We start from the raw sequence: 26,626 nt of genomic DNA, 5'->3' as shown, positions 1-26,626 counted from the left end.
GCAATTGTAGATCACAAAGACAAGGGCTTAGGGGCAGAAGGAGGGTATGACTGTAAGAGAACAGCCTGAGGGAGGAGGGTAGGTGGAGCTGTCCTTTTTCTTGATTTTGGTGGTGGCTATACAAACCTACACGTGTATTAAAGTTCATCTAACTGTATGTCCCCCCAAAGTCGATTTGACTTAATAATAATCTATAAATAATATCATCTTCTAAAAAACGCAGGGTATTTCCAGTGATTATCTGTCCACTCAGTTGCAGTCTTGTCTATCTTAATCCTTGAAAGAGTCAGTATCTGGATATTCACATCATGGCTGTATGTTTGGAAGAACACCCAAATGAAGGCTTGCATAAATAATGAATGCATTTAATAATGGTAAAACTGGTAATAATGGTAAAAAACTTGCTAGAAATACAAAATATGGTTGTTATTCTGTTTCCTTGCTATTTTCACTGTCTTTTTTTTTTTTTTGGAAACAAATTCATTTTGTAATTCTGCTTCCTTCAACACTGAGTACTCATACCTTCACTTCCCTATGTTCCGTGGAGAGCTCAGTGCTAAAGTGTCTTTCTTTTTTAAGATGGCAGTGCCTTCTGGGGTGTTTGTAGAGAACCTGCGGATTACTGACTTCATCAAGCTAGAGCTGCACAGTGAGTGGCCCCCTGGGCAAAGCCGCCAGGACTCATTATATAGCAATAACCCTTCTGGGAACCTAATTCCCAAAGTACTGCTATTCTTTCCTTGTCACTTGTATTCCTTTAGTACATATTAAAGTTCTAATACCTTTTTAACAAAGATTTATTTATTTGAGAGAGAGAGAGAGAGAGCAGGGTTGGGAGGGGGTAAGAGGGAGACAGAGTCTTAAGCAGACTCCACACTGAGCGTGGAGCCCAGTGTAACGTTTGATCTCATGACCCTGAGATCACAACCTGAGCTCACACCAGGAGTCAAATGCTTAACCAACAGTACCACCCAGGAGGGCCTAAAGTTCCATTATTTTAAATCCTTATTTTTAATAGAGAGGAAAACAGTGATTCACAAAACACACAGAAGTCTGTACAATTTTGTGCTGCCCTCAATGTGGGCGCAATAAGAACCTCTTAAACCAAACTGGTCTGATAACTACTCCCTAAATTGCATAATCATTTCCTGTAATTGACTTGCCACACTGTTCACGCATGTATGCAAGTCTCGGTTCCTTACTTCAAAATTTCATGGAGGGCCTTTTAAGTAAAGTACATGAGGATTCCACCCACCTTGAAATAAATTCGTTGATATATAAGAAGGCATGTCACAGACCAGTTTGCCTCCTGTGGGGAAAGACCTCGACTTCTTAAGGTTTAATAAAATAAGGAGCATTCTCTGAGGAGGAATAGGGTAAAATGGCTTTGTTTTTCTTCCCCCAGGACATACAGTTCTGTAGCCCTCCTAGCCAGCTCAGAATGACTTTGGTCAGTAGCTGTGTCACCATCCGCTTTCATAAAGAGCGCGTCGTACCACTTCCCTCCTTCTCTTGAGACTGAATTTCTTCCCTGGGGAATTAACCAAGCTGCTCTCTTCTCTGTGTTTGCAGCTCCTGCAGAAGTGACCTTTTCTTTCGATGTGGGGAATGGGCGATGTGAGGTCACAATGTGTTCTCCCATTCCCTTTAACGACAACCAGTGGCAGCACGTGATGGCTGAGAGGAACATGAAGGAGGCGAGTCTTCAAGTGGACCAGCTCCCCAGAAAGATGTAAGCCATGCAAGAAGGCGGCGATGTCTGCTTGCAGCTCAACAGCCAGCTCTTCGTGGGTGAGTGTGGCTGCCCTCTGGCTGGGCTGTGCTTGTGGACAGAGAGAAGACTTGAGCCATCCAGCCATGATGGCAGCAGGTGCACCCTGCTCCTGTTGGCATCACGGACTGAGAACTTGAGCAAGAGTCAGGCTCTCTTTCCAAAGATGGTTGTTAATACAGTTTTCAGTGTGTTGCTTGGGATCATGGTTTCCATATATTTCCCAGGTCACAGATGAGATAATACAGGTCCAGAGAGAGCAAGTGATATAGTCTAGAAATTGAAATAAAAGAGAAACCCAGTCCCTAGTGGGTGGATTCCCAGGATGGACCTCAATAGTATTGATGGCCTGTGTTTGCTTTAGTGACTTCTTATCAATGTTATTCATAAAATGGTTAGCAAGTTTCATCCAGAACTCCCAGCTTCACTTCTCAGTGCAGTCGGGGAATCTGCTGTGTGACTTTGCCCGAGTTCTCCTGTGTTCCCTCTAACACAGACTGCAGGAGGACTCATGTAGCTGTGTCACCCTCCTTTGCTGCCCAATCCTTGCAGACACCGGATTCAGAACTGGGCTGGCTCGATTCTCACTGCTGGTGCTTCATGGATGAAAGCTCTGGTTAGTGGAAGTCTTCCTTTTCATTTACTTGCTTATTTTTTAAGACTTTTTTTTTTCTTTTTCTCAATGGGAGAGCTAAGTTTTGCTACATTACTTTTCAGATAAATCTATTCTAATTTGGAAAGCAAGCAAATCGATGAAGTAGCTCTTCCTTGGTGATTTCTCATGTGTTTTCAAGTAAATAAGGAGCTTGTCCAATTAGGAGCTAATCTAAATCACAGATTATCCCCCAGTATGCTTTGCCAGAGGACACCTACAGCTTCTGGGGGCTGTGCAATGCAGGGAGGTGTGTGTGTGTACAAAACCCATGACACAGAAAACTTCAAGGCTTCACATCATCAAACTGTGACTCAAATTAAACAATTCTGTTTTCTGATTCGTAATCCTGAGGATCAAGGAATGGAATTTCTAGGAAAAAAGTTGGCATGAACACCTACCTGTACTTGACATACTTATGGAAACAATGTTTCCAGAGTGTGGGAAGCTGGTGGAAAATGCTGATCTATGTGCCCCAGGCCCACCGAGTCAGAATCCCTGTGAATGAACCCCAGGAGTAGCAAGCGCTCCAGGTGAGTCCTGCACCCCAAGATTTGAGATTGGGCTCATGTGAGGCATGATAGAAAGAGAGCTACTCAGTGTTCAGTGACTGTTACCCTCGTGACCTCAAAGCCAGCAGGCTGGAGCAAGGCAGGCCTGATCCTGGGTTTTAATGTCACCCCTACTTTCTCTTTCTTTGCCTGCTCCTCAATTCCTTTTTCATGACATTGTTAATGGGAGCATTGCTAAAAAAGTATAGTATTACATATATAATTTGTTATTATATATAATATATGCATTATATTATACATAGCAAATATATAACAATATGTAACAAAGTATGTATGACAAATGCATATACAAATTATAATGTATATTACATATTAATGTATATATATGTATATATATATGTATGTACATATATGTATATATGTGCATATATATTTTGTGTATATATGTATATATAATGTATATACATTTGCATGTTTCAAATTTGTAATATTTATTATATTGCAAAGATTTTCAACTATTTAACTTTGTTATGCCCATCACAGTTTACACACTTAAACTTTAAAAAGGAGAGATGGTGGGGCACCTGGTGGCTCCATGGGTTAAAACCTCTGCCTTCGGCTCAGGTCATGATCCCAGGATCCTGGGATCGAGCCCCACATGGGTCTCTCTGCTCTGCAGGGAGCCTGCTTCATCCTCTCTCTCTGCCTGCCTCTCTGCCTAGTTGTGATTTCTCTCTGTCAAATAAATAAAATATTTTTTAAAAAAAGGAGAGATGGACTTTTTTGTTTTTAATGAAGGAACCAACTTAAAAATGTACAACTAAATAGAACTTGAAGAAATACTTTTTAGAATAAATATTTACCAAGTTCAATTTCAAAATTATTTCCATCTGTGGTTTAATCTATATTGTTTAATGAGTCTTAGTATGAGATCACAGCCTAGGTTTTCAAAATCGCATGTGTTTGTAAAGCTTCCGGCAGGTCCCCTCTATGACGTGATCGGTCCAGCCACAGTTAGATATGGGGTGGAAATGCCACCGAGAGCCCGAGGGCATGGCTGTAATTGTTTTCCTTGCAGGTGGGAGGGCCAACAGACAGAGAGGCTTCCTGGGGTGCACTCAGTCACTGCGGTTGAATGGGCTGGCCCTGGACCTGGAAGAAAGGGCCACGCTGACACCAGGTGTGGACCCAGGCTGCCCAGGACACTGCAGTAGCTATGGACACCTGTGTCTCAATGGAGGGAGATGTAGGGAGAGACCAGGGGCATTGCCTACGACTGTGCCTTTTCTGCATATGACAGGCCATCAGGCCATTCTGTGAGAGTGGTGAGTGTGCCCTGGGCAGGACAGGGAAAGAGAGGCACCTCATTTGGGTCTTTGCATCGTGTTTCTGGCATTTGACCCTTTCTCTATGAAAGGATAAGGCAGTTCTTTCTGATCGGCTAATGGAGAGTTGTTACACTTCCATTTTTGTCCATTTACAACTCTATTCTTGAGAATCTCGTGATAACTTCTGTTGGATTCAGCATTATTCACGTGACACTGAGATGGACAATAACTCTAAGTGTATGTTTACACTTGGTATTTAATGCTGTGTAGCTCTGAGATGAAGCATTTTGTGGGCCATAATAAAATATTGTTACTCAGTTCAACATCATGCGAATATACACGGGGATAAGTTGTCTTTTTATCTGTACTTGATTATCTTTTTAATCGGAAATATTCCTAAATAAAAAAAAAAAAACACAGCAAAGCATGACATTCTTGTTTTCTGTCTTGAGAGACTAAGCCTTAGAGATAGTGTATAAATACACATAGAGAAGAGCTTCTCCTTGGCTTTGTGCTAACATAACAAAAATGAGTGTCATTTCAGAGATTTCTGCACATTTTGGAATTCGCTCATCTGTTATCTACAACTTTCAGGAACATTCTAACTACACCACCAGCAAGAACTCAAGATCCTTTCCAGCTTTACTTTATGAGGTTTTGACGCTGGCTGGAGAAATGGCCACACTGAGCTTCTGGACCACAGCGACACCCAGCTTACTCCTCTATGTGAGCTCCTTCTATGAGGAGTACCTGTCCGTGATCCTTGCCCCCAATAACGTGTGTCAAGACAGCAAGAATGAGGAGGCTGAATTAGAAAATAAGGACCACAATGAGGGGGACTCTTTAGGTGTTTAACTACAAAAAGGAAACACAATTGCATGCCGTGCCATGCTTGTTACACTAGTTCATGATATCCCTCAAGTGTTTCTTACTAAAGTTCACATTTCCATGATTACATTTAATATATATTTCCCCCATGGAAGTTTGACCATTTTAGGTATTTGATGTGCCGCTAGGCTTCTTGCTATTCTGGGAAGTCTTTCCTTCTGTGTGTGAATAAATTATTTCTGCAATTCACTTTGAAACAAGATAGCTCATTTTGTACATGAAAAATATTTTTTCCTCCTTCTTAGCAAAGTAAAGAAGTATATTAAACTATCAAAAATTCACTATTCCTATTCATCACATGAATATGATTTTTCTTTACTCTTCAGTGGCTGAGAAGCCATTCATGGCAATATCCACATATGAAGAAAAGTGGGATGAGAGGTACCCAACTCATGACCACCAAATCTTTCCAAGACTTGCAAATGGAGCATTAGACCAATCTGTAAGCTCTCTTCACAGAGCAGAAGGGCAGAGACCTACTTTCTGGAAGATATGCTCCAGGCAGTACAGCGTTATAGGGTAGTGGGCATCCTTGTGAAGGACATCAGGAGATTTAAATGTTGTGGCAAATCATTGGTCTTTCTTCTGTTTCTTGATTATGGCAGAAACATTAGGAAAAACTTCTAGTTGTGCAAAACGATTTTTATGCAAATGTCAGCAATACATTAAAATGCATTAAAATAAGTCACATTAAAAGAAGTGATGCTTATAGAAACTGAATGTTAATGCAATATTGCTTGAGGTTTTGCCATTTAATACCATGAATACCACATGAATAATTAACTTTGAGCCTAGCTCTGAGTTCCCATATGCTTAACTTAGAATTTTTTCCTTCTGCTAAGGAAAATGGAAGAACTTGGGAAAAGACCATTTGGGCTTGACTTTTAAAGTAGTGTATTCGGATTCTGAATTCAGCCCTGGAATAGCACATAAATGATTGCTCTTCCAGGAATAGTGACTCTTGCTGCCCTTATGCAAATGCTCAATAAAGTGAAATTATAGGAAATAAATAAGAACAAAGTGTGCTTTAGAACCTGTATTGATGGTTTTTATAAAATTCCATTTTAGTTAAAAATGTCATTTTTTTGGTCTTGTTTAGAAAGTTTGCAGGTCCGTTATAAGCTGTACAGGCACCAAGAACTTGATGTTTTTAACTTTGGTTTTAAAAACTTCACTGATGGGCAGCTTCACCAGGTGATAATTCACAGAGAATCTGCAGTGGTATCTGTAGAGGTAAGGGGTAGATTCACAGCAGCAACAGTAACCAAACTTGTGGCATTCAGTGTATGACCTCCAGCAAGGCTTTGAGAATAAATCCTGGTAAAAGAGATACACGTTCATCAGTCTTCCCAGAAAGTCCTGGGGACAGAAAGCATAGTCAAAGTGTTTTCTTTAGCAATGTCATTTGTTTGTTTAGCAAGAGGCTGACAGGGTTCTTGTTAATATCTGACTGCTGAAAATGCCAAGCTGTCCTTGTCAGTAAGGGAATGTTGCCCAGTTTCTCCCAGCGATTACTGGAGACGTTCTGACTAGAATGAGAGCCTACTTCAACCTGACTACAAAAGAGCAAAGGCGACAGAAATGTAAACACAAGGGGGAAAGCAAGATTTTGCTTAAAGTGGGAATACATTTTTTAAAAGCCTCCCTGTCTCAATTATTCATTGTCACTGGGTTTTGAAGAATAACATTTATATATTGAATCTGTGCCAGTAATACCTTCTGTGGCGTGTGTTACTAATTTGTGTTTGAAATAAGTAAAAGCTTTAAGGTTTGAAACAGCTTATTGCATTTTTTTGTGGATCGTACCAATTACAGATCCCTAAACCATGAAGGGGAAAGAATAGGATACGGGGTGGTGTGAAATCCGAGGTATTAAAACAATTGCTATGAAACGTTTCACCTTTGTGACAGCAGGAATGTATGGCTCATTTTTACCATTTTCCTTGGTCTCCCTCAGACTCCCATTCTCTTATTACCAAAATTACTCGCCATATTGATGTTTGCTTCTCGTGGAATATTTAATAGGTTAACCAGAATGCAAGGAGACAAGTCGTCCTGTCCTCAGGGACAGAATTCAATGCTGTCAAATCCCTTATGTGGGGGACAATTTTAGGTAAGTGTCAGAAAGAGCACCGTCTCCCCACCCCCAATCCCTGACATGGATCAGAAGTGTCAGGTTGCAAACATGGGAAGGGTTCATGAGGCTGAAAGAAGCTCCTTGTAATATTCATGGTTTCCCAGCAAGTGACAATCAAGATAGAAGCAGCACTTTTGTCTGAGTGTGCCTGTAATCACCAGTGAGGGCTGTCTGCTAGGTGAGCCACAGTGACCCCTGAGAAGTGTCTCCACACGTGCCCTCCCCCTTGGCAATCAAGCAGAATGAAACTTGGTATTTTTATACAATTGAGGAAAGGCAAAATCAAAGCAGGTGTCACATTCACAAATTGTATATTAGTCAGGAGTCAAATGCAGAAATCACCCATTGGTAAATATAGATTTACATTTACAAGAAGAAAGGTCTTACATTTTCTTTGAGCAAGTGAATACATGTTGGCGGTAGGCTGGGCCCTGCTCTGAGATGTGTTCAGTACTCCCAGCTACCCTTGGAAGGTCAGGATCTGAAGACCCTCTCACCTTTTAGGGCTGTGAGTTATTCTCCATAGAAGCAGCAGAGTAAAACCATACCAGACTACTTAAGCATCAAATTATTTATGGCTTTGTTTTCCCCCTTGTCACCAAGAATTAAATTGCAATAAAAATAGTTTGGAAGGTATTTTTTTCTTTTGATTATTTATATTGTAAATTGTATGTGCTGTTGATATTTAAAGCTATTTGGGAGAAATCCTCTTGTGGTCTTGGGTAGAATCCCTGCTCTGGTATGTGATACTCATCTGACTCTGTTTAGTCCGAGATAATTCATGGATTCTTTACTACATTTAAGGCATTTGTACCTTGATTCTTTGATCATTTCTTCCATCCCCAACATGTAAAAACACCCTACAGATGTTGGAGATTTAGAGACAGCCCATGAGCACATGTTCAAAGTAGGGTGAGAATCATAGTAACTGTCAAAACGGTGACATTTTTCTAAAAGATGGTGGTCAACAAAATTATGAGTTCCTATTTTTCAGAGGAAATGGGGCAAATCACAACATGCCCTTGTAAATGGTAAATACAGATGTGCACCGTTTAGATGATAGAGGGGACAGGAAGCTCCGTGTTGATCCTGGGAGTTACAGGTGCAGGTTAAGCCAGTCAAGTAGTGTCTCGGGGTTCTTTGCTGTGAAAACGTAGTCTTGGCATCATGTAATGGATGCCAACTTTGGGCCAAAGTGGTCCTGCTTTCTAACTGTGCCTTAAGATGGATAAAGAATCGGGCCCCATGATATGTTGTCAGAAAGACTTTGATGTGGCTTGCCGTTCCTGCCCCCTCCACACGTGCAGTGTGGGCCTCCAGCAGTTGCCACAGGAATGCAGATGAGCACAGTTGTTCCCCTCGAGCGCTGGGAGAAGTCTGTAGATCATACAGCCCATGGGAGAGGGAGGGGAACAGCTCAGTCTCTAATGTGTGAATTCAGTTATGTTTTCTAGGCGTTTCTGGATATTTATGTTTTTGTGATATGAGTATATTTTCATTATTTTTTTAAAATTTTTTTATTTAAATTCTAGTTGGCTGACATACAGTGTAACATTAATTTCGGGTGTAGAATTTAGTGATTCATCAGTTAGATACAACACCCAGTAAGATGTTTGTTTTTTTTTTTTTTAATTCTATTTAGAATAGTGGCAAAAAAAAAAAAAAAAAAGGAGGGGGAAGTTTGCCTGGGTGGCTCAGTCATTAAGCATCTGCCTTCGGCTCAGGTCATGATCCCAAGGTCCTGGGATTGAGCCCCACATCGGGCTCTCTGCTCAGTGGGAAGCCGGTTTCTCCTTCTCCTACTCCCCCTTCTTGTGTTTTGTCTCCCACTCTTTCTCTGTCAAATAAATTTAAAAACTAAAACCAAAGCCAAACCAAACCAAATGAAACAAAAACAGTGACATAGTATAGAAAAACCACAAGAACTGGGAAAACAATGGAAAGAGATAAGGTTCTCCTCTGGTTTTGACCCATGAAAATAACAGTATACAATTAGCAGGTAGAGGTTATGAAGTTCCTAAAAACTCAGAGCCTAGTTGAGTTTCACAGAACAGTGGGATGGAACCCCATCCTCGACTGTCAACTGAATAGTATAATTTTTTATACAATCCAAGTGGAAAAGAATTTTTAATACCCAAGTGGAAAAAAATTTGCTCCCTTTTTATGTGCTGCTGAGCTCCACTCTCTGGCCTGACAGCTACCATTCATGGCTTGAACAAAGTGAAGAATAGATCAACTTAGGGATATGCAAGCCTCAGAACTCAGCTTACTTACATGCAGGTGCGGTCTGTGAGTGCAGCGATGGCCCCGTCTGCCCCCAGCAAAGTCATCCCTCCTTTGTTGCTGGACCAGGTGTATTTGGCCACTCTTCCCAGCCAGGAGGACAGATAGGGTCAAGAAACAAAAGGAACACACTACACACAAGTGCCTGCCCTCAGTGACTCTGGCTCTGACAGGAGAGATGAGACAGGTTCAGAAGTGACTGTGGCACAAGGTAGAAAGTTGCCAGCAGGAAGTGTGAAATTGACAAACATTTTTAAAGACAATTTAGCTTTGGATATATTATCTGTAAAATAGATAGGTCATGGATTATGAAAATTGGTTTAATAAGTAAACTTCCTTATATAAAGAAAATAATTTTAATAAAAAAGGAGAATAATACATTTTATCATATACATTTTTATTTTCCTGCAAGTTCATCTGTACAGAGCAGTAGCACAGAATCGAAGATGTTAATATTTCTATTCAAGAATGGTATAGTCAAAAAGCATCTCTCTCAGGCTGTAGAAATTAAAGTTGAAATTCAGCAATGAAGTTTCTTGCCTGAAGCAACTGAGTCTAATAAAATTATAAATATTCATTTCTTCTCTACCTAGAGGTACGCATATTGATCAAAGGCTAATTTTGGGTTACCTTATTTCAGGATAGCTTCTACTTACGAGTTAGTAACTATGAGAAGATGACTATTTTGTGGTCAGATTTGGGAAATATAAGCTGAGCTTCCTTTCATAAACTTGCAGTAGACCAATAGAATGGCTAATGAAGAGCCATTAATTTTCCAAAGACAGTTGTCCTGAACTGTGGCAGGTTGTCCTCCACTTATTTTTGGTTAATTCCTTCGACTCAACAACCTGTCCATTCATTAAAGAAACTCTGGGGGTCCCTGATGTGCACTTGTACTTCCCTGGGCATTTTGAATCCTAGAAACAAGACATTTGTACCTGCCCTCATAGCATTCTCAGTACAATAGGGAATATGAAGAATAAAAGAGTGTTCATGATGGATATCCTTTATCATCATTATTATTTACCCTAATACACATTGGGAGGAGCGGTGCAGGGTCATCTTCTAAATTAACAGGATTCTTTTGCTTTTTCTGGTGTTCACTCATCTTATTAATGACGACTAATCAAGTCAAGTGCTCCCGGTTACTATGAAATAATTTTAGTAAAATCCTAGTTTACGTGCAGATTGTTATGTTTCTAATGTTCTGTCCAGTCTTGACTCAGATATGGCCTGTAACCCTGAAGTATGAGAGCTTTAAAATACAACAACCCAGTAAGGTGCCCTGGCATTTTCACTAGGTTTTATTTCTCTAAAGCCTTTTGTGTAAATGGTATTCTGTTGATTTTGTCTTTTGTGCATTAAAGAGCAACAACAGCAAAGATCCCCAAAATACCAAAATGAAAATCTGTTTTGAAGGGTGCAGAATAAAGATGTGCCTTTCTCTTTCCACCTGGGAAAGAGTACAATACGTTGAATGTAGTTGAAGTCAATACAGTCATGTGGATAACCCTTAGTCAGGAAAAGAAACTCACTGAAGGATCTTGTGTTGAAATGGAACTCCATATATGAGAATTGGGTTATAAATAATTGGGATATACTTACTGATGCCTTCATGGACAGAATACAGTTTGGTTATTAAAAACTCCATTGACTTCTGGGATATAGGTTTTGTCTTTCTTGTGCTCTGCCTAAGAATTTATCTCATTTGGGAGGAAAGTCGTAGAGTGGAAGACACAAAGATTTTATATAATTTTAGCAATATGAATACAAATGCAAAGAACCTCAACAAAATATTAACAAATCTAATCCAGTAAAATCTAATCCAGTAACATAAACAAATTGTTATACACAATCTGATAAGATTTATCATAGGAATTTAAGGTTGGGTCAACAGATAAAAACAATCAACATAATGCAGCAAATTAATAGAATCAAGGACAAAAACCACATGTTTGCCCCAATAGACACAGAATAAGTATTTGAAAAATATCCGCTGTGCTTTCATAAAAATATAAAACCAAAAAACAAAGTAGGAATAGAAAAAACCTCCTTGTGTGAAAAAAGACGGCAACTAAAACTCCATGTCTGACATCACACTTAATGGAAAATGATGGAAGTCTTTCCCTAAGATCAGGAATAAGATAAGGATGTCTACTCTTACCACCTTCCTTCAAGATTGTATAGTACAGGTTTGAGTGAGGGCTACAAGGCAAGAAAAAAAAAGAGTAAAAAGTATCCAGAATAAAGAGGAAGAACTAAAACTATGTCTAATTGTAGAGAATCGGATATTGTAAAGAATCCATGAAAAAAGCTAATGGAGCTAGTATACAGTTGGAGCAAGGATATAAGATCAACATACAGAAATTTATTGTATTTTTATACTAGCAATGAATAATACAAAAATGAAATGAAGACTGAAATGTAAATCCCACTTAAAGTAGAATCAGAAAGAATAAAATGACTTGGAATAACTTGAACAGAAGAGGTGTAAGACACATACACTGGGAACTATGAAGCACTGCTGGAAAGAATTAAGGAAGATTCACACACATGGAAAGACATCCATGTTCCTGGACTGGAAGTGTTAACATTGCTAAGATGGTGGTGCTCCCCAAATTGATCTACAGGTTCAATACAATTCCGATCCAAGTCCAAGTGGCAAGCCGATCCCAAATGCATTTTTTGGACAAGTAACATTTTATTTTTTTATTTTTTATTTCTTTTCAGTGTACCAGAATTCATTGTTATGTACCATACCCAGTGCTCCATGCAATACGTACCCTCCATAATATCCACCAACAGGCACACCCAAACTCCCACCCCCTCCCTTTCAAATACTTCAGATTGTTTTTCAGTGTCCACAGTTTCTCATGGTTCATCTCCCCCTGCAGTTTCCCCCAACTCCCTTCTCCTCTCCATCTCCCCATGTCCTCCATGTTCTTTGTTATGCTCCACAAATAAGTGAAACCATATGATACTTGACTCTCTCTGCTTGACTTATTTCGCTCAGCATAATCTCCTCCAGTCCCATCCATGTTGATACAAACGTTGGGTATTCATCCTTTCTGATGGAGGCATAATACTCCACAATGTATATGGACTGCATCTTCCTTATCCATTTGTCTGTTGAAGGGCATCTTGGATCTTTCCACATTTCGGCAACTGTGGCCATTGCTACTATGAACATTGGGGAACGATTGGCCCTTCTTTTCACTAAGTCTGTATCTTTCGGGTAAATACCCAGTCGTGCAATTGTGGGGTCATAGGGAAGCTCTATTTTTAACTTCTTAAGGAATGTCCACAGTATTCTCCAAAGGGGCTGCACCAGCTTGCATTCCCGCCAAAAGTATAAGAGGGTTTCCCTTTCTCCACATCCTCTCCAACACACGTTGTTTACTCCCTTGTTAATTTTGGCCATTCTAACAGGTGTAAGGTGGTATCTCAATGTGGTTTTTATTTGACTCTCCCTGATGGCTAGTGATGATGAACATTTTTTCATGTGTCTGATAGCCATTTGTATCTCTTCATTGGAGAAGTTTCTGTTCATGTCTTCTGCTCATTTTTTGACATGATTACCTGCTTTGTATGTGTTGAGTTTTAGGAGATCTTTATAGATCTTGGATATCAGCCTTTTGTCTGTACCATCCTTTGCAAATATCTTCTCTCATTCCGTGTGTTGCCTCTTTGTTTTGTTGACTCTTTCCTTTGCTGTGAAGAAGCTTTTTATCTTGATGAAGCCTCAAAAGTTCATTTTTGCTTTTGTTTCCTTTGCCTTTGGAGACATATCCTGAAAGAAGTTGCTGTGGCTGATATCGAAGAGTTGACTTCCTATGTTCTCCTCTAGGATTCTGATGGATTCCTGTCTCACATTGAGGTCTTTCATCCATTTTGAGTTTATGTATGGTGTAAGTGAATGGTTTAGTTTCATTATTCTATATATAGCTGTCCAATTTTCCCAGAAACATTTATTGAAGAGGCTGTCTTTTTTCCACTGTGTATTTTTTCTTGCTTTGTCAAAGATTATTTGAGTGTCCATATCTGGGCTCTCTACTTTGTTCCACTGGTCTATGTGTCTGTTTATATGCCAGTACCATGCTGTCTTCGTGATCACAGCTTTGTAGTAAAGCTTGAAATCAAGCAACGTGATGCCCCCAATTTTGTTTATCTTTTTCAACATTTTCTTAGCAATTCAGGGTCTCTTCTGATTCCATAAAAATTTTAGGATTTTTTGCTCCAGCTTCATAAGAAATTTTTGTACAGAGTGTATACAGAGCTCTCACAACCAAACAAAAAGACAAATGGCCCAATTTAAAAATGGTCAAAAGGTCTGGTAAAAGGCCGAAATCAAGGGCATTTCTTTGCAGAAGATTTACCAAAGACCAATATGAAAAGAAGCTCAAGATCATTAGCCGACAAAGAAATGCAAATCTAAACCACAAGATATCACTAAAAAACTGTAGCAAGTGGTTAATGTTGAGAAATTTGCGCACTTGTGCATTGGTGATGGGAATGTAAAATGTGTGGCCACTGTGGAAAAACAGTTTGGCAGTTTATCTGGAATTTAAACACTGAGTTACCATATGGCCACTCTTATGTATATACCCAAGAGAATTGAAAACATGTCCAGACATAAAAGGTGTATGCAAATACCCATGTCTGTGTTCTCCACCAATAACCCAGCATGGGAATGACCCCAGTGACCAATGACTAAGTGATACAGTGTTACATTTTGTGCCAGTGTTTCACTGTATGCCACAAACAAAAGTGGCATCCAGTGAAATATTGGCCCTAAAATGTAATGAATTAGCAACACAGGCTACAAATTGATGAAAACATGATGCTAAATAAATGAGGATAAATACCAAAAGTCACTTACTGTATGATTTATTTTGTATGAAAAGTCCAGAATAGGCAAACCATAGAAACAGAAAGTTTAGGTTTGCCTAGGCTGGAGGGGGATAGGAATGGGACGTGGAGTCTAATGTGTACTGGGTTTCTTTAGGAGAGATCGAAAGATTCTGCAAGTGAATACTGGTAACGGTTTTACAACGGTGTAAATATACTAAATCTCCCTGAATTGTATACTTTAAAAGGATCAGTCTTATGAATTGTATCTCAATACTTTAAAAGGATCAGTCTTATGAATTGTATCTCAATAATAATATAAAAAAACTATTAGAGATTTATTTATTTTGCTGATGCCTCTTCTGCACATGCACCTGGGAGAGGTGAGTGATGAGTCGTAACGGGGTGTCTATTTTGAAGTGTGAATGAGCGTGCTCCCGGACAGGGTGTGATGGGAGGTGGGGGGAGGGAAGTGGAAGGGCTCAGGGTTCAGGGCTGCTGAAATGGGCAGAGCCACATCGGGGGTAGGGGCTGCACAATTGTGAAGATGACTAAGGAACTAAGAGCAGCAATTGTGTGGAGTTCTGATGTGATCACCTTGTTGGTGAAAGAGTGGTGGAGACTGCCTACATGCCATTACATGAAGAACCTGTATTATGTACTAAGGACTAGTGCTCCTGGAAGTGCCTACTGGCATTGCTCAATCTTGATGCACCGGGTCCCAGATTACCCCTGATTTCTTCTCTGGTGTTAGCTGCAAGCTCTGGAGAGCCTGGTGCTCGGTGGGCCTGTGTTTCAGGGAGGAAGGAATAATTCATTCATTTCTTTCTCATTCTGAAAATCATGCCCTCTTTTCTCTGAATTGTTGGAAAGATGGACTGGAAAAGTCTGTTTTCTACTCGTTTTCTAATTATGTCATTTATCTAGATTTTTTTTTTAAAGGTTTGACTTCCAAATGGAAGATCAGCATTGCTCAGCATGGTTATAACTATCCTCAGTGCCCCTCGTGGAGCAGGGGATGGGCCGGATGGTTGGTCCATGTTCCTTCTGCCATGGTAAGGGAGAGAAACTTCTTCCTACATTCTGTTTGGGGCTAGATCATGAGCCTACATGTTCGCTGCTGGGTATGGGGCAGAAAAGATGCAGCGTCTAGACTGCCAGGACCCCCACACCGTCTAAGATCCTCAGCCATGGAGTTCTCATAGCAGAATGATAAACAGCTAAAAACATGATGTCACCCCTAAGAAGACAGGGAGGAGGACTGAATACAACAACTACAATTCCCACATCAAAATAGAGTCATTAAAGGAGACGAACATAATTGTGATGAAACTTGGCACTCCAGGACACTTGGAAAAGTCACACACCAACTCTGGGGGTTAAAGTAAATATAGGTTTTCACGACTTCACAATGTTATCTGAAGGAGAGAATCATCACTGGTTCTCATTAGATAGTGGTCTGGAATATTACAGAGATGGGCTAACTCACACTGCAGAGAAAAAAAAAGATTAAGAGAGAGAAATTAGAAGGGGAAATAAGAGAAAACCTAACGGGAATAATTAGCGGTCCAGAAACAGAACTGGAAGCAAAGAGAGCAATTATGCATGAAAAAAAAATTCTCTGAGCTAAACGAAAATATGAGTTGCAGATTGAAAGAATGCATCAATTCTGATGAGAAAAGACATACAACTGAGAAAATTTCCGAATTGCAAAACCCACAGAGAAATATCCTCCAAACATTCTAGACAGAAGTTACTACAATGAAAAAATAACGATTTTGGCATCAGCATCTAACTTCTTATTTGTTACAGTGGGATAAAAAAATGAAGTGGATTATCATTAGTATGGCTGAGGAATGAGCCACAATGCAAGCATCTAATTTATAATGAATTTGGCAAGGTTAAAAAAATTTATTTTGGATAACGAGGAAGTATGGAGATTAAATATTGACAATGCCTCCTATCTGAGGAAAATACTAGAGACTTTTTCCAGTCAAAAAATGAATCACAGGGGGGGAGGAGTCAAGATGGCGGAGAAGTAGCAGGCTGAGACTACGTTAGGTAGCAGGAGATCAGCTCGATAGCTTATCTAAACATTACAAACACCTACAAATCCAAGGGGAGATCGAAGAGAAGAAGAACAGCAACTCTAGAAACAGAAAATCAACCACTTTCTGAAAGGTAGCACTGGCGGAGAAGTGAATCTAAACCGACGGGAAGATAGACCGCAGGGGGAGGGGCCGGCTCCTGGCAAGCTGCGGAGCAACAGAGCACAAAATCAGGACTTTTAAAAGTCTGTCCCACTGAGGGACATTGCTCCAGAGGCTAACCCAGGGTGAAGCCCACGTGGGGTCAGTGTGGCCCCAGGTCCCACAGGGTCACAGAAGGATCAGGGGTGTCGGAGTGTCGCAGAGCTCGCAGGTATTAGAACGGGAAGCCAGCTGCAGAGACAGAGCCGAGGACTGAACCCTCATCTCGGGGTTACCTTGAACTGGTCGCGGGCTGGGTGAGCTCTGAGTGCGGCTAGAGGCTGGGGATACGGGAGTGATTGGGTGCTGTCCTCTGGGGGCACACTGAGGAGTGGGGCCCCAGGCTCTAGGCTCTTCTGAGCCGGAGACTAGGAGGCCGCCATTTTCATTCCCGTCCTCCGGAAATCTAAGGGAAGTGTTCAGGGAACAGAAGCTCCCAAAAGCGAACCCGAGCTGATTACTTAGTCCGGCCAACGTTAGGGGTGGTGCAATCCCGCCTCGTGCAAAGACACTTGAGAGTCACTACAACAGGCCCTTCCCCCAGAAGATCAACAAAATATCCAGCCAGGACGAAGTTCATCTATCAAGGAAAGTAGGTTCAATTCCTAAGAAAGCAGCGCAATTCCAGAGGAGGGGAAAGCAAAGCACGAAACTCGTGGCTTCTCCCCATGATTCTTTAGTCTTGTGGCTACTTCAATTTTTTTTTTCTTTTTTCAATAATTTTTCTTTTTTCTTTTTCTGCTAAACATTTTAAAACTTTTACCCTTTTCTTTCTTAACGTTTGTTGACTAGTTTATCGAAATATATATATTTTTCTTTCTTTTTTATATTATTTCTTTATTTGTTTTATTTTTAAAATTTTTTTCTATTTTTTTTCTAGAACCTCTTTTTATCCCCTTTCTCCCCCCCACAATTTGGGGTCTCTTTTCATTTGGTTACAGCGCATTTTTCTGGGGTCTTTGCCACCCTTTTAGTATTTTATTTCATCCTTCATATCCTCTTATCTGGACAAAATGACAAGGCGGAAAAAATCACCAAAAACAAAAGAACAAGAGGCAGTACCGAAGGCTAGGGACCTAATCAACACAGACATTATGTCAGATCAAGAGTTCAGAATGACGATTCTGAACATTCTAGCTGGGCTCAAAGAAGGCATAGAAGATATTAGAGAAACCCTCTCTGGAGATATTAAAGCCCTTTCTGGAGAAATTAAAGAACTAAAATCTAACCAAGTTGAAATAAAAAAAAGCCATTAATGAGGTGCAATCAAAAATGGAGGCTCTCACTTCTAGGATAAATGAGGCAGAAGAAAGAATTAGTGATATAGAAAGCCAAATGACAGAGAATAAAGAAGCCGAACAAAAGAGGGACAAACAGCTACTGGACCATGAGGGGAGAATTCGAGAGATAAGTGACACCATAAGACGAAACAACATTAGAATAATTGGGATTCCAGAAGAAGAAGAAACAGAGAGGGGAGCAGAAGGTCTATTGGAGAGAATCATTGGAGAAAATTTCCCTAATATGGCAAAGGGAACAAGCATCAAAATCCAGGAGATGCAGAGAAACCCCCTCAAAGTCAACAAGAATAGGTCCACACCCCGTCACCTAATAGTAAAATTTACAAGTCTTAGTGACAAAGAGAAAATCCTGAAAGCAGCCCGAGAAAAGAAGTATGTAACATACAATGGTAAAAATATTAGATTGGTAGCAGACTTATCCACAGAGACCTGGAAGGCCAGGAAGAGCTGGCATGATATATTCAGAGCACTAAAGGAGAAAAACATGCAGCCAAGAATACTCTATCCAGCTAGGCTATCAATGAAAATAGAAGGAGAGATAAAAAGCTACCAGGACAAACAAAAACTGAAAGAATTTGCAAACACCAAACCACCTCTACAGGAAATCTTGAAAGGGGTCCTCTAAGCAAAGAGAGAGCCTAAAAGTAGTAGAACAGAAAGGTACAGAGACAATATACAGTAACAGTCACCTTACAGGCTAATAATAGCACTAAATTCATATCTCAGTAGTTACCCTGAATGTTAATGGGCTAAATGCCCCAATCAAAAGACACAGGGTATCAGAATGGATAAAAAAAAAAAAAAAAACAAAACCCATCAGTATGTTGCCTACAAGAAACTCATTTTAGACGCGAAGACACCTCCAGATTTAAAGTGAGGCGGTGGAAAACAATTTACCATGCTAATGGGCATCAGAAGAAAGCTGGGGTGGCAATCCTTATGTCAGATCAATTAGATTTTAAGCCAAAGACTATAATAAGAGATGAGGAAGACACTATATCCTACTCAAAGGGTCTGTCCAACAAGAAGATCTAACAATTTTAAATATCTATGCCCCTAATGTGGGAACAGCCAACTATAACAACCAATTAATAACAAAATCATAGAAACACATCAATAATAATACAATAATAGTAGGGGACTTGAACACTCCCATCACTGAAATGGACAGATCATCCAAGCCAAAGATCAACAAGGAAATAAAGGCCTTAAATGACACACTGGACCAGATGGACATCACAGATATATTCAGAACATTTCATCCCAAAGCAACAGAATACACATTCTTCTCTAGTGCACATGGAACCTTCTCCAGAAGAGATCACATCCTGGGTCACAAATCAGGTCTCAACCGGTATCAAAAGATTGGGATCATTCCCTGCATATTTTCAGACCACAATGCTCTGAAGCTAGAACTCAATCACAAGAGGAAAGCCGGAAAGAACCCAAATAAATGGAGACTAAACAGCATCCTTCTAAAGAATGAATGGGTCAACCAGGAAATTAAAGAAGAATTGAAAAAAATTCATGGAAACAAATGATAATGAAAACACAACAGTTCAAAATCTGTGGGACACAGCAAAGGCAGTCCTGAGAGGAAAATATATAGCGGTACAAGCCTTTCTCAAGAAACAAGAAAGGTCTCAAGTACACAACCTAACACTACACGTAAAGGAGCTGGAGAAAGAACAAGAAAGGAACCCTAAACCCAGCAGGAGAAGAGAAATCATAAAGATTAGAGCAGAAATCAATGAAATAGAAACCAAAAAAACAATAGAAAAAAATCAATGAAACTAGGAGCTGGTTCTTTGAAAGAATCAATAAGATTGATAAACCCCTGGCCAGACTCATCAAAAAGATAAGAGAAAGGACCCAAATAAATAAAATCATGAATGAAAGAGGAGAGATCACAACTAACACCAAAGAAATACAGACAATTATAAGAACATTCTATGAGCAACTCTATGCCAACAAATTGGACAATCTGGAAAAAATGGATGCATTCCTAGAGACAACCACAAGTGAACCAGGAAGAAAGAGAAAACCTGAACAGGCCCATAACCAGTAAGGAGATTGAAACATTCATAAAAAATCTCCAAAAAAACAAAAGCCCAGGGCCAGACGGCTTCCCAGAGGAATTCTACCAAACATTTAAAGAAGAACTAATTCATATTCTCCTGAAACTGTTCCAAAAAATAGAAATGGAAGGAAAACTTCCAAACTCATTTTATGAGGCCAGCATCACCTTGATCCCAAAACCAGACAAGGATCCCACCAAAAAAGAGAACTACAGACCAATATCCTTGATGAACACAGACGCAAAAATTCTCGCCAAAATACTAGCCAATAGGATTCAACAGTACATTCAAAGGATTATTCACCACGATCAAGTGGGATTTATTCCAGGGCTGCAGGGTTGGTTCAACATCCGCAAATCAATCAATGTGATTCAACACATTAATAAAAGAAAGAACAAGAACCATATGATACTCACCATAGATGCTGAAAAAGCATTTGACAAAGTACAGCATCCCTTCCTGATCAAAACTCTTCAAAGTGTAGGGATAGAGGGCACATACCTCAATATTATCAAAGCCATCTATGAAAAACCCACCGCAAATATCATTCTCAATGGAGAAAAACTGAAACTTTTCCGCTAAGGTCAGGAACACGGCAGGGATGTCCATTATCACCACTGCTATTCAACATAGTACTAGAAGTCCTAGCCTCAGCAATAAGACAACAAAAAGAAATTAAAGGCATCCAAATTGGTAAAGAAGAAGTCAAACTATCAATCTTCGCAGATGATATGATACTATATGTGGAAAACCCAAAAGACTCTACTCCAGAACTGCTAGAACTTGTACAGGAATTCAGTAAAGTGTCAGGATATAAAATCAATGCACAGAAATCAGTTGCATTTCTGTACACCAACAACAAGACAGAAGAAAGAGAAATTAAGGAGTCAATCCCATTTACAATTGTACCCAAAACTATAAGATACCTAGGAATAAACCTAACCGAAGAGGCTAAGAATCTATACACAGAAAATTATAAAGTACTCATGAAAGAAATTGAGGAAGACACAAAGAAATGGAAAAATGTTCCATGCTCCTGGATTGGAAGAATAAATATTGTGAAAATATCCATGCTACCTAAAGCAATCTACACATTTAATGCAATCCCTATCAAAATCCCATCCATTTTTTTCAAAAAAATGGAACAAATAATCCGCAAATTTATATGGAACCAGAAAAGACCTCGAATAGCCAAAGGAATATTGAAAAAGAAAGCCAAAGTTGGTGGCATCACAATTCCGGACTTCAAGCTCTATTATAAAGCTGTCATCATCAAGACAGCATGATACTGGCACAAAAACAGACACATAGATCAGTGGAACAGAATAGAGAGCCCAGAAATCAACCCTCAACTCTATGGTCAAGTAATGTTCGACAAAGCAGGAAAGAATGTCCAATGGAAAAAAGACAGCCTCTTCAATAAATGGTGCTGGGAAAATTGGACAGCCACATGCAGAAAAATGAAATTGGACCACTTCCTTACACCACACATGAAAATAGACTCCAAATGGATGAAGGTCCTCAATGTGAGAAAGGAATCCATCAAAATCCTTGAGGAGAATGCAGGCAGCAACCTCTTCGTCCTCAGCCGTAGCAACATCTTCCTAGGAACAACGGCAAAGGCAAGGGAAGCAAGGGCAAAAATGAACTCTTGGGATTTCATCAATATCAAAAGCTTTTGCACAGCAAAGGAAACAGTTAGCAAAACCAAGACAACTGACAGAATGGGAGAAGATATTTGCAAACGACATATTAGATAAAGGGCTAGTATCCAAAATCTATGAGGAACTTAGCAAACTCAACACCCAAAGAACAAACAATCCAATCAAGAAATGGGCAGAGGACATGAACAGACATTTCTGCAAAGAAGATATCCACATGGCCAACAGACACATGAAAAAGTGCTCCACGTTACTCGGCATCAAGGAAATACAAATCAAAACCACAATGAGATATCACCTCACACCAGTCAGAATGGCTAAAATTAACAAGTCAGGAAATGACAGATGCTGGCGAGGATGTGGAGAAAGGGGAACCCTTCTACACTGTGGGTGGGAATGCAAGCTGGTGCAACCACTCTGGAAAACAGCATGGAGGTTCCTCAAAATGTTGAAAATAGAACTACCCTATGACCCAGCAATTGCACTACTGGGCATTTACCCTAAGGATACAAACATAGTGATCCGAAGGGGCACGTGTACCCGAATGTTTATAGCAGCAATGTCTACAATAGCCAAACTATGGAAAGAACCTAGATGTCCATCAACAGATGAATGGATAAAGAAGAGGTGGTATATATACACAATGGAATACTATGCAGCCATCAAAAGAAATGAAATCTTGCCATTTGCGATGACGTGGATGGAACTAGAGCGTATCATCCTTAGTGAAATAAGTCAATCAGAGAAAGACAGCTATCATATGATCTCCCTGATATGAGGACATGGAGAAGCAACATGGAGGGTTAGGGAGATAGGAGAAGAATAAATGAAACAAGATGGGATTGGGAGGGAGACAAACCATAAATGACTCTTAATCTCACAAAACAAACCGGGGGTTGCTGGGGGGAGTTGGGATTGGGAGAGGGGGAGTGGGCTATGGACATTGGGGAGGGGAGGCAACCATAAGAGACTATGGACTCTGAAAAACAACCTGATGGTTTTGAAGGGTCAGGGGTGGGAGGTTGTGGGAACAGGTGGTGGGTAATAGGGAGGCCACATTTTGCATGTAGCACTGGGTGTTGTGCAAAAACAATGAATACTGTTACGCTGAAAAAAATAAATAAAATGGATAAAATACTTATTAAAAAAAAAATGAATCACAACCATGACCTCAGAACGGAAAATATGAAGGCAGTGGGAAGCAGTGAGCAGTAACCTTGCATGTATCTTGGTACCCTGTATGCATACAAGTCATGGTTACAGCTGTTAGCTTAATAACAGGCTGTGGGTCACACAAGCCCACACACACATGCCCATACACACAATCCTTAAGTATGTATAAATGTCAAGTACAAGTTCTTGACTGCAATAGTGTTCTACTGGAGTTCCTTTCTTGAATAATAGCACTGCCTATAGACATTTTTAAATTTATCTTTAAAATAAATTTCACAAAGTTAGTCCAGTTAATTAATAAGATACATGTCTGCCCAGGATTGATTCTTAGACCCTAGCCTGGTAGCGCTCGTGTCAGACTTTGACAAGGAAAGCGAGTGTTGTCCAGTTCCTCTCTTTGCTCAGCAGCTGGGGCTTTTAATTGGCCTGTGGTGTTTTGTTTTTGTTTTTAGTATTGTAGCATTGTTGCAATCCTATGTTAGTATCACAGCATTTTCCTGTTTTAGTTCTTCTTGACATTGTTTTAAGTGTATTCAAGCAAGGATGCCTTTCTTTATGGAATATATATTGTCTGAATGCAAAAAAAAAGTGACCATTAAAAAACCCTATTTTTAATTTTTTAATTTTTTTTTGAAGGATGGAGTGCATGTATAAGGGCTGGGAGGTCAGTTGGAGAGGGAAGAGCAGACTCCCCACAGAGAAGGGTGGGGCCTCAATCCCAGGAGCCCTAGATCTTGACCTGAGCCAAAGGCCAACCCTTAACCAATAGAGCCATCCTGGTGCCCCAGAAGATCTCTTTAATCTAAAATGATCATTCAACTGAGTTGTCTCCAGCTGGCTTACTTCACTGTAAGAATCTACCTGGAATTCATCATACATAAGCCTCCTTGATGCCTCATATAATCAGCCTGGCCAAGAGAGATGTGTGTTTCGGAGAGGTGTTTATTAGGATTGAAGCAGTGTAAACATGCCCCTCATTTTAGTTGCTTTTAGAGTGCTTTTACATAGCACTTAGAGTACCCCTCAAAAACTCAATGGAAGCAGACACTATCCCCTAAGAGTTTATCCACAACATCAAGACAGATGGATCACAGCTGAGATTCTCAGGGTGAACTTAAAGAACAGCTATCCCAATAACCAAAAAGACTAGTAGAGTCACACATATATTCCATGGAAGGTATAGCATTCATTCTAAATATGGCGAAATAAGTCATTTGGAGAAAGACAACTATCATATGATCTCCCTGATATGAGGAAGTGGAGATGCAACGTGGGGGGTTTGGGGGTAGGAAAGAATAAATGAAACAAGATGGGAGACAAACCATAAGAGACTCTTAAAATGTCACAAAACAAATGAGGGTGGCCGGGGGGATGGGGGTAGGGAGAGGGTGGTGGGGTTATGGACATTGGGGATGGTATGTGCTATGGTGAGTGCTGTGAAGTGTGTAAACCTTGCTATTCACAGACCTGTAGCCCTAGGGCTAATAATACATTATATTTTTATAAAAAAATAAAAAATAAATAAATATAGTATAACGATCCCCATTTACTCATCCCTTAATGCGAGCAATTACAAACATGTCCAAAAGCCACTGGCAGGATAAAGAGATAATATCCTGTTGAAAAGGGGGTTACTGTGACCAGCCAGGATCCAGGTCGCCCCAAGTGAGAGACATTCAGATATTTCTGAAATCTAATGTGAACTACCTTCCAGCAGGAATAAAAACACTTGTGGTATTACATTGGGAGCATTAAATTCTCACCTCTGCAAATGACCCCGCATGGTGGTCGGCCTGTGGAAGGCATCGGGTGAATTCTTGGTTGCTGTGTATAGTAGTTATCCTTCAGATAACTAGTCAACCAACTAGTGGACACACTGAAGTAGAAAGGGAGTCATAAGTAGATGCCATGGGTCCCCACATTGAGGCGGCTTCCCTGTGCATCCATGAAACGTCTGAAGCCTGCACGTAACTGGGCCTGGTCAGATTTGGGGCACACTGAGCAAGTGCAGTGTAGGAGCTGATCGTCCTTGAGGTGAAGGAATTGGTGCTCTGCTCTCGTGGGTCCGTCGCTGCCCTTCTCCCACTAACCAACCTCGGTCAGGTCCCAGCCAGGTCACAGGCTAGGACGGGGAGCCAGCCCGGATTGACGGGAAGGGGACAGAGCCCATCGCTGTGACGGGGGAAAGGCAGCGGGAGACGGGGTTCCCATGTGGCAGCTGCCGCTGGGGCGGGGCCTCTGTGGGGCTGAGAACAGAGCCAGAGTCTAGTGTAAATGGGGAGATTAGAACCGCCTAGGGATTCCCAAAGCACTGTTGTCCCCTGGCGCGGGTGACATTTCACTGCGACCGCCTAGGTTACCAGCCACAGATAGTGTTACAAAATACTGCCTTGATCTTTGAAACGCACAATGGCAGAGGGTGGAATCCTTTGTTGGGCGGGACTGCACCCGGGGATGCTTCGGCTTGCCCGCAGGCAGAGCTGGCACCCACTTGTCACTAGCAGAGGCTGCAGAGACAACCCTGCCTGTCTTGCTCTATGAAAGGAAGGGCTGAGTGTTTGGAGGGAGGGTCGGTTGGTGGCGGCCCTGCAGACGAGGTCCAGGCCTGTGCCCCCCTGCCCCCTAACCGGTGTCCCGCTTTTCTGCCGGCAAAGTCCACACGCGCGGACCCAGACAGGCTGTAGGCCCGCGCGCACGGCTTCACCGGCTGCCTGTCAGCCATGCGCTTGGACCCTGCCACTCCGCTCAAGGCTGTGCTGTGCCCTGGCGGCCCCGTCGAGGTCACGGTGCACGGACCGGTGGCTGCCACTTCCCAGTGCCAGAGTCCGTGGGCCCGGAGCCCTGGCGAGGGAGGCCACCCCCCTTCTTGCAGGTGGCACAGGTGCCTGGCTCTCTGCTCACGGTCACGCTGGCCGCCTGCGGTCCTCCACCCCATCTGCACCCCGGGGCTGCCCAGGTTCTGCAGTGATCTGGGTTTCCTGCTCCTTCCCGCCCACACAGGGCTCTGCTCTCCTGTCAGATGTTTGTGAATATCACCAAAGTCCTCCTCCCTCTGCCTCTGTCATTCTCCCTTTCTCTGCTGTAGGTGGTTCTGGACCAACATGCGGGGGAGAGTCCTTAGCACTGACAGAAGTGACCCTGCTGTCATCAGAGGTAATAGGGCAGACAGGGGAGAGCCCTTAGTGCTGACAGAAGTGGTCCTTCTGTCATCGGAGGTAACAGGGCTGTGAACGACCTGGTCTTTGGCTCTGTTGTCACCGCTGGCATAAAACTGTGTCTGGGAGTCTTAGCTGAGGGGCGAGGTCAATGGCAGGGCACCCCTTTGTGGGCATTCTTCAGGAGCTTGCCTGAATGTTGGCCTCTGCCGGGGCTGAGTGGAGCTGAGTGGAGGGAACCCATGGTTGAAGTGAGACACTCTTTAAAGGATAGTTGCCAAACTACAGAGTAATAAGGTTTTTCATTTGAAAATACCCATTCATATCTCTCAAGAGATCATATATACACATGTATGTATATCACATATTCACCTTTACTTCTTTGATCCAAAATAGGCACGGATCTCTCAATACATTTGCCCAAAACTTTAAAAATAATATTAAAAATAAAGCATTATTTGGGTTTAGAACACCTAAGCTATGCAAATTTTCATTTTCATAAACATAAAGATAGAAAACCTAAAGATTTTTCTAAGCATAAATATACGGAACTGTTTCCTGGTGTCAGCCTTATCTTAGATTTATATATA

At 41.1% G+C, this 26,626-nt stretch overlaps 1 pseudogene; it reads left to right on the top strand.

Annotated features, from left to right (window-relative positions):
* Nucleotides 1-308: 308 nt before the first annotated feature.
* LOC123936521 overlaps nt 309-26,626 on the top strand; it is a 29,904-nt pseudogene continuing 3,586 nt past the window's right edge.

This window comes from Meles meles, unplaced genomic scaffold, assembly GCF_922984935.1.
Source record: "Meles meles unplaced genomic scaffold, mMelMel3.1 paternal haplotype, whole genome shotgun sequence".
NCBI lineage: Eukaryota > Metazoa > Chordata > Mammalia > Carnivora > Mustelidae > Meles > Meles meles.
This window is presented reverse-complemented; position numbering and strand designations above follow the sequence as displayed.